Raw genomic sequence first — 6,260 nt, 5'->3', positions numbered from 1 at the left:
CCTCAGACACCTGGTATACAGTAGGTGCTCAATAGGCACAGATGCCCTTCTGCCCCTTTCTCACTCACCTGAGGCAGCGGCCACCCTGTTTTTGTCCCTGAGGCCCTGCCCTCCCTTTCTTGTCTCTGCTTTAGAGGCGAGACCACCCTGGCTCCCCCCGCCCCCCACCAGCCTCCCCTCAGAGACCAGCGGGACCCATTCCAGGGGCGGAGTTAGAAGCCACTGGTGCTAACTTGTTGCCAAGAACCGACACGCACTCTGCAAACCTAGACCAAGCAAGCACCTGCAGCATGCTAAGCCCTGCGCCGGGTGCTCAACACAAAGTCTCGTGTAAGTCTCAGACATTGGTCCTGGCTTTGCAGGAGAGACAACGGGCTCAGAGAGGTACAGTGACCAGCGCAGGCTCACACAGCAAGAGTGACTGAGGGGGACTCCAGCCCAGCCTGGCCTGTCTCCCTGGCCCACAGCGTTTCCAGAGTGGCCCCCAGTCCTTGCTTAGGAACTGATGGGAGTTGCCCTCGCTCCTGGGAGCCTCATCTCTTGGCTGAAAGCAGCAGCCACCGTTCCTTGGACATCCGCTCCGCCCGGCCCTGGGCAGGGTCCTTGGCACATCTCAGCTTGGGGACATCTGTGGTGATTGCCACCCCCAATTTTTAGTTTAAAAAATGATAGGGTCGACTCAATGCCAGTGCCAGGGAAGTGGTGTTAGGTGAGTGAGTTGCGGGCCAGACGTGACCCTCTCTGGGACCCAATGCAGAGGACATACAGTTACTGCCCAACAGTATCTCAGGAGAGGTTTCAGGGTGTCCGGATCGAGAGCAATATTTCTCTCTCCTGTTTGCTTTTCCATAAGGAACAGCTATTCTATCGTAATGAGAAGAAACAAGAAGACTTATTATAGAGAGAATAATTTGAAAATGGGGGGGATATGGCTGCTCATTCTGGGGACTTGACAGTGAGTGAGTGAGGCCTCTGTGGGGGAGGGAGGGAGGGCTGGCCTGCTCAGCTCTCTGTCCTGTAGGCCACCCTGGCCCCGCCCCCATGCCAGTCTAGCAGGCTTGAGGGTGGGAGGGAGGAAGCGATGTCATCAGCCCCCAGAGGGCCAAGGTCACCCAGGGAAAGCCGGCCCACTCTCTGGGTGCTGGGATCCTGGCAGAGCCAAGCCGCTGCCCCCGAGCTTCCCTGGGGAGAAATACCCTGGCCTCTCTCCTTCTCCCCACCCTGATCTCCTGCTCGCACTTCCCGTTGGCCGAAACTCATCAGGGAGCCTCTTGCTCAAGTATTTGAGAGCTCTTGTCTCCAGGGCCAGTTTGCCAGTCACATCCAAACCCACACCCGGACCGAGCCAGGGACGATTTTCCTGCTAGTTTCTGAGCATCAGCAGACTTCAAGGAGCCCTGGGGCCCAAAGTGCCTGCTTCTCACATTCTTCTGGTGTCACCCCGTAGGAATGCTAACAAGACAAAATTACTCATTTCTCAGCTTGGGGTATTTATATGTGTATTCGTTGTCTTTCTTTTTAATGAATCGATTTTTTGGGTCATTTAAATGTAAATATATTCCCTTTTTGTTCTTAAGGTTAGAATAGTATCATTCTAATATTACTGGGATTACTGGGTGCTGTAATCTCAGGTTTTGAACCAAGCTACTAGGACCCCCCCCAAATATTCTGAAATGAATCAATTTTAATAAAGCAGTGGTTTTTAAATTTGTTTAAACATTAAAATTCTTTTTAATGTTTATTTATTTTTGAGAGAGAGACAGAGTGTGAGCAGGTGCTGGGAGCCGCACCAGCCTCTCTGGATGGCAATCACAGCAAGAAGTGACAATGTTTGCAGCTCCAGCCATGAGAAATGAAAACTGATATCTCCTTCTGCTACTATTGGCTCATGTTGGATATAAGCCTACTGGTATTGACCAGGCCTCACAATATTCCATATTAGACCCATATTCTGAATACAGATACCTCATAAGGAAAAGCATATTCCTGCCTTTACAAAAGAGATTTTAGATGAAAGCTCTGTGGGTGATTGTCAAAAGGCTCTTCCTATGGGCCTTGCAGATCCGAGACTTACGGGGTTAAGAACACAAGAATTACAATTGAGCCTGGCCCTGAAACCAAGGCCCCCTATTTTGGGGTTAAGAGCAAAACATAGTTACCACATATATCTTTGCTAATTGGTGAAACATAACAGTCCCTTCCTGATGAATTCAGAAACATTCATCCTCTTGAGAGCCAGACAAAATACTCCTAGCTTATCTATATAGAATTTGACCTATATGTTATCCTATTTTTCACTAAGAACATTCTGTTATTTCCTTGGTCGGAATAATTCTACTGTTATCACAAAAGGCCTCCCATTGTAAGAAATTCCTTTCTATGACTTCATCTTGTTGCTGAACCTTTAAATAAAGATACAAAAACAAATATACAAGCAGGGAAGGGGCAGAGAGAGAGAGGGAGACACAGAATCAGAAGCAGGCTCCAGGCTCTGACCTGTCGGCACAGAGAGCCCTGACGCGGGGCTTGAACTCATGAACCATGAGATCAATGCCCTGAGCCAAAGTCAGATGCTTAACCCACTGAGCCATGCAGGCAACTGTAAAGCAGTTTAAAATTAGGGGTACCCTCGCGGCTCAGTGGGTTAAGCATCCGACTCTTGATTTCGGCTCCAGTCATGATCTCACAGCTCATGAGATCAAGACCCACATCAGGCTCTGTGCTGACAGTGAGGAGCCTGCTTGGGATCCTCTGTCTCCCTGTCTCCCTGCTCCTCCCCCGCTCTCTCGCTTTCTCTCTCTCAAAATAATAAACCTTAAAAAATAATGAAATGAAATTAAAAGTCACCAATAGGCCACAGGAGTTCCATGTGTAACAAGGACTTTAGTTAAATACTCCAGGGACCCAAAACTGTACAGTAGCCTCTTTTAGAGGTGTGGACTGTGACCCCAGGGAAAGCGTGCACTCTCCTAAGTCAGCATCTAAGTCGCACTGCTGCGCGTGTGGTCGAGAACACTGTGCATGTCTGCTTGGCTTTTTCTTTACAGGGTAGACGGCCCACCTTCTGGAATGTTTCTGCTCCCCTGGCCACCTTTTCTTTGCTCCCTGGTTGTTTCTTTAAAAACAATTTTTTTAATGTTTTATTCATTTCTGAGAAAGAGAGACAGCGTTAGCAGGGGTGGGTCAGAGAGAGAGGGAGACACAGAATCTGAAGCAGGTTCCAGGCTCTGAGCTGTCAGCACAGACCCTGAGATCATGTCCTGAACTGAAGTCAGATGCTTAACCGACTGAGCCACCCAGGCACCCCTATTCACTGGTTGTTTCTTAAAACACACTCTGCTGGATTCCGTCTCGGGGACCTTCCGGCAGGAGATAACACATCGGGGCTTTCTGAGTTCACCGGAGATGCTGGGTGTTCAGCAAGCCTTGACCCTTCTCCCCCCGAGCAGACAAGCCCACCCTGGAGACCCTTACCCTTGGATGACACACATGCACTTAGGGTACGGAAATACCTGGTCACCGTGAAATGTGCCCGCACAGCCTGTGAGTGCCTCCCTTGCCTTGCCCAGGGCCGTGTGGCCTGTCCTCAGCCCACTCCCAGCCCAAGACAGATGGTGGGCTCTTGGGGACCACAGCTGCAAAAGGCTGCATCTCAGAGTTTCCCGGTCCCTTCAGAGGTCACTCATCTTCCCTCTCTTCATTCATAAGACTCTCGGGGGCCTGCCTTCTTTCTGATGCACTGACAACTAAACATCTCCCATCCTGTCTGTCTCCACAAGAGCCATCTGACCTGGGACACCCCCTCTCTCCCGCCCCCAAGGCTTCTGTTCCTCCTGGCCCCCTCCATTCTGCTTTTAGTGGGCAGATGCCCTTTTCTGCTTATTCCTGGTTTGCACGTGTGGGAGTACGGGGATCTGCGTAAGGTGGGGGCTGGGTTTTCCCACGCTCATGCCAGAGAAGACCGGGCACTAGGCTGGCGAGGGGATGGCCTGGGGACCCCACTTCGGGGAGACAGGGCCCTTCCCCCAACCTTCTCCTTCCTGGCTTGTGCTGAGTTCTTGGTCATTGGGGCTGGAGGAGACATGCTGCCGGCACAATCCACTTGGCTGAGTTCTTTCTCTCCTTAGAGGCCACAAGGGAAGGAGGGCTTTATAGACCACAGATCGAGGCTCTCCCCAGGCCCAATATGGCTTTGGAAGGGGTAAGGGTTCGTTTCTGGCATCACGCTCCCTCAGGCAGCCATCTTTCCTGCTCTCCGCCACGTCCCCGGCTCACCCACTGAATTCTACAAGACTGCATGCTCCTGGGGGTGGTAAAGTCCCCCCTACCAGCCCCATGACCTCCACCTCCTCTTCCCTTCTCACCCTGCACCACTGCCACACTCAGGACTTGGTCATCGCCCAACGTAATGAACCCCAGCGACCGTTCTCTGGCCACGCGCTGCACCCGGGCCGTGCCCTGTCTCTTCCTGCCCCTGGACCTTGAGCCCGCCCACCGCTGTTGTAGCTCTTACTTCTGGGCGGCTCCACCTGTCTCCCCTCCACGCCTCTGCGCCTGGGTGTGGTCTGGAGAGAAATCGTAGCCCGAAGCCTCCGCAGATTCATGCCCTTCACACCCCCAGCTCTCCGCCTGCCCAACAACCGTTCTGGGATGGGTATTCATCACCATTCACTCAGTTATCCACCCACTCACATTTTTTAAATGTTTTATTTATTTTTGAGAGAGAGAGAGAGACAGTATGAGCAGGGGAGGGTCAGAGAGAGAGAGGGAGACACAGAATCTGAAGACAGGCTCCAGGCTCTGAGCTGCCTGCACAGAGCCCGACGCGGGGCTCGGGCCCACGAACCATGAGATCACAACCTGAGCAGAAGCCAGATGCTCAACCGACTGAGCCACCCAGGCGCCCCCTATCCACTCACATTTATTGAGAACCTACTCAGGGCAGGTGCAATCCTCCGCATGAGGGGTACGTGGTGAGGATTTGCCCAGGAAGTCGGGAGGGACCCTTAAACCAGGAAAAACCATAAGGGAAATAACGGTGGGGGTCGTACCTGCCACAGGTGGCTTCTTATTCTGAGAGCTGACGGTAGGAAGGACACCTGGGTGGGGGGAGGAGGAAGGGTGCTCCAACCAGGAGGAACAGTATGGGCAAAGTGGGCGGAGCGAGGGAAACTGGATACTTTTGAAAAGTGAGATATAATTGACATATAACCTTGTGTAAGATTAAGATGTACAGCATATTGATTTGACACATTGTTGCAATATGATTGCCAGCTAACACCTCTATCACATAATCATTTCTTCCGGCTGGGTGAATAATTGAGATCTAGTCTCAGCAAATATATTGTTTATCATGCAGTTTTGTTGTCTGTACTCTCTGTTCTGTGTGTTACATCTCTAGGATTTATTTTATTGTATTTTATAGGAGTTCTTTTAAAAACATTTTTTTTAATGTTTATTTTTGAGGGACAGACAGAGTGTGAGCCAGGGAGGGTCAGAGAGAGGGAGACACAGAATCCAAAGCAGGCTTCAGGCTCTGAGCTGTCAGCACAGAGCGTGACAGGGTGGGAGGAAGCGGGAGGGGGGGAGGGGGAGGGATGGGGGGGCTCGAACCCACGAACTGTGAGATCAACACCTGAGCCAACGTCGGACGCGCAACCGACTGAGCCACCCAGGCGCCCCCTCTAGGATTTATTTATTCCAGCTCTAGGTATGTACCCTGAGCAAGGCCGCTTCCGTACCCCCGCCCCCTCCACCCCGCTGTGGGGGGCCCTTTGCTGACCTGCAGCGGGGTAGGAGTGCCTACTACGGCCTGGCACTTTTCTAAGGCTTTGCATTCATTTAGCAATCCGGAACAGCCCTGGGAAGCAGTGCGAGTAAGAAAACGGAGACACAGAGAAGGGGAGTTAATTCCCAAAGTTACAAAGCCAGGAAGTGGCTGAGCGAAGATTCGAACTTGCACCTCCAGTCTCTGAGGCCAGGTCCTGGCGGCAGGAGCCACCCGGCCACGCCCCTCACTGCAATCCCCGCCCCCGCGGGCACCTTACACCCGCCCCTCGCCCGGGAGAGGGGTGCGGCGCGCAAGGTGGGGCGAGGACCGCGGCGGGGCCGGGGCGGCCCGCGGGGCGGGGGGCGGGGCGGGGCCGGGGCGGGGGGCGGGGCGGGGCGGGGCGGGGCCGGGGCGGGGGCCGGGGCGGGGCCGGGGCGGCCCGCGGGGCGGGGCCGGGGCGGGGCGGGGGCAGGTCCCGGCCGCGGGGAGG

The sequence above is a fragment of the Hyaena hyaena genome, unplaced genomic scaffold (genome assembly GCF_003009895.1).
Source record: "Hyaena hyaena isolate Hyena2069 unplaced genomic scaffold, ASM300989v1 scaffold_98, whole genome shotgun sequence".
Lineage (NCBI taxonomy): Eukaryota > Metazoa > Chordata > Mammalia > Carnivora > Hyaenidae > Hyaena > Hyaena hyaena.
The sequence above is the reverse complement of the archived record's forward strand: the minus strand, read 5'-3'. Positions refer to the sequence as shown.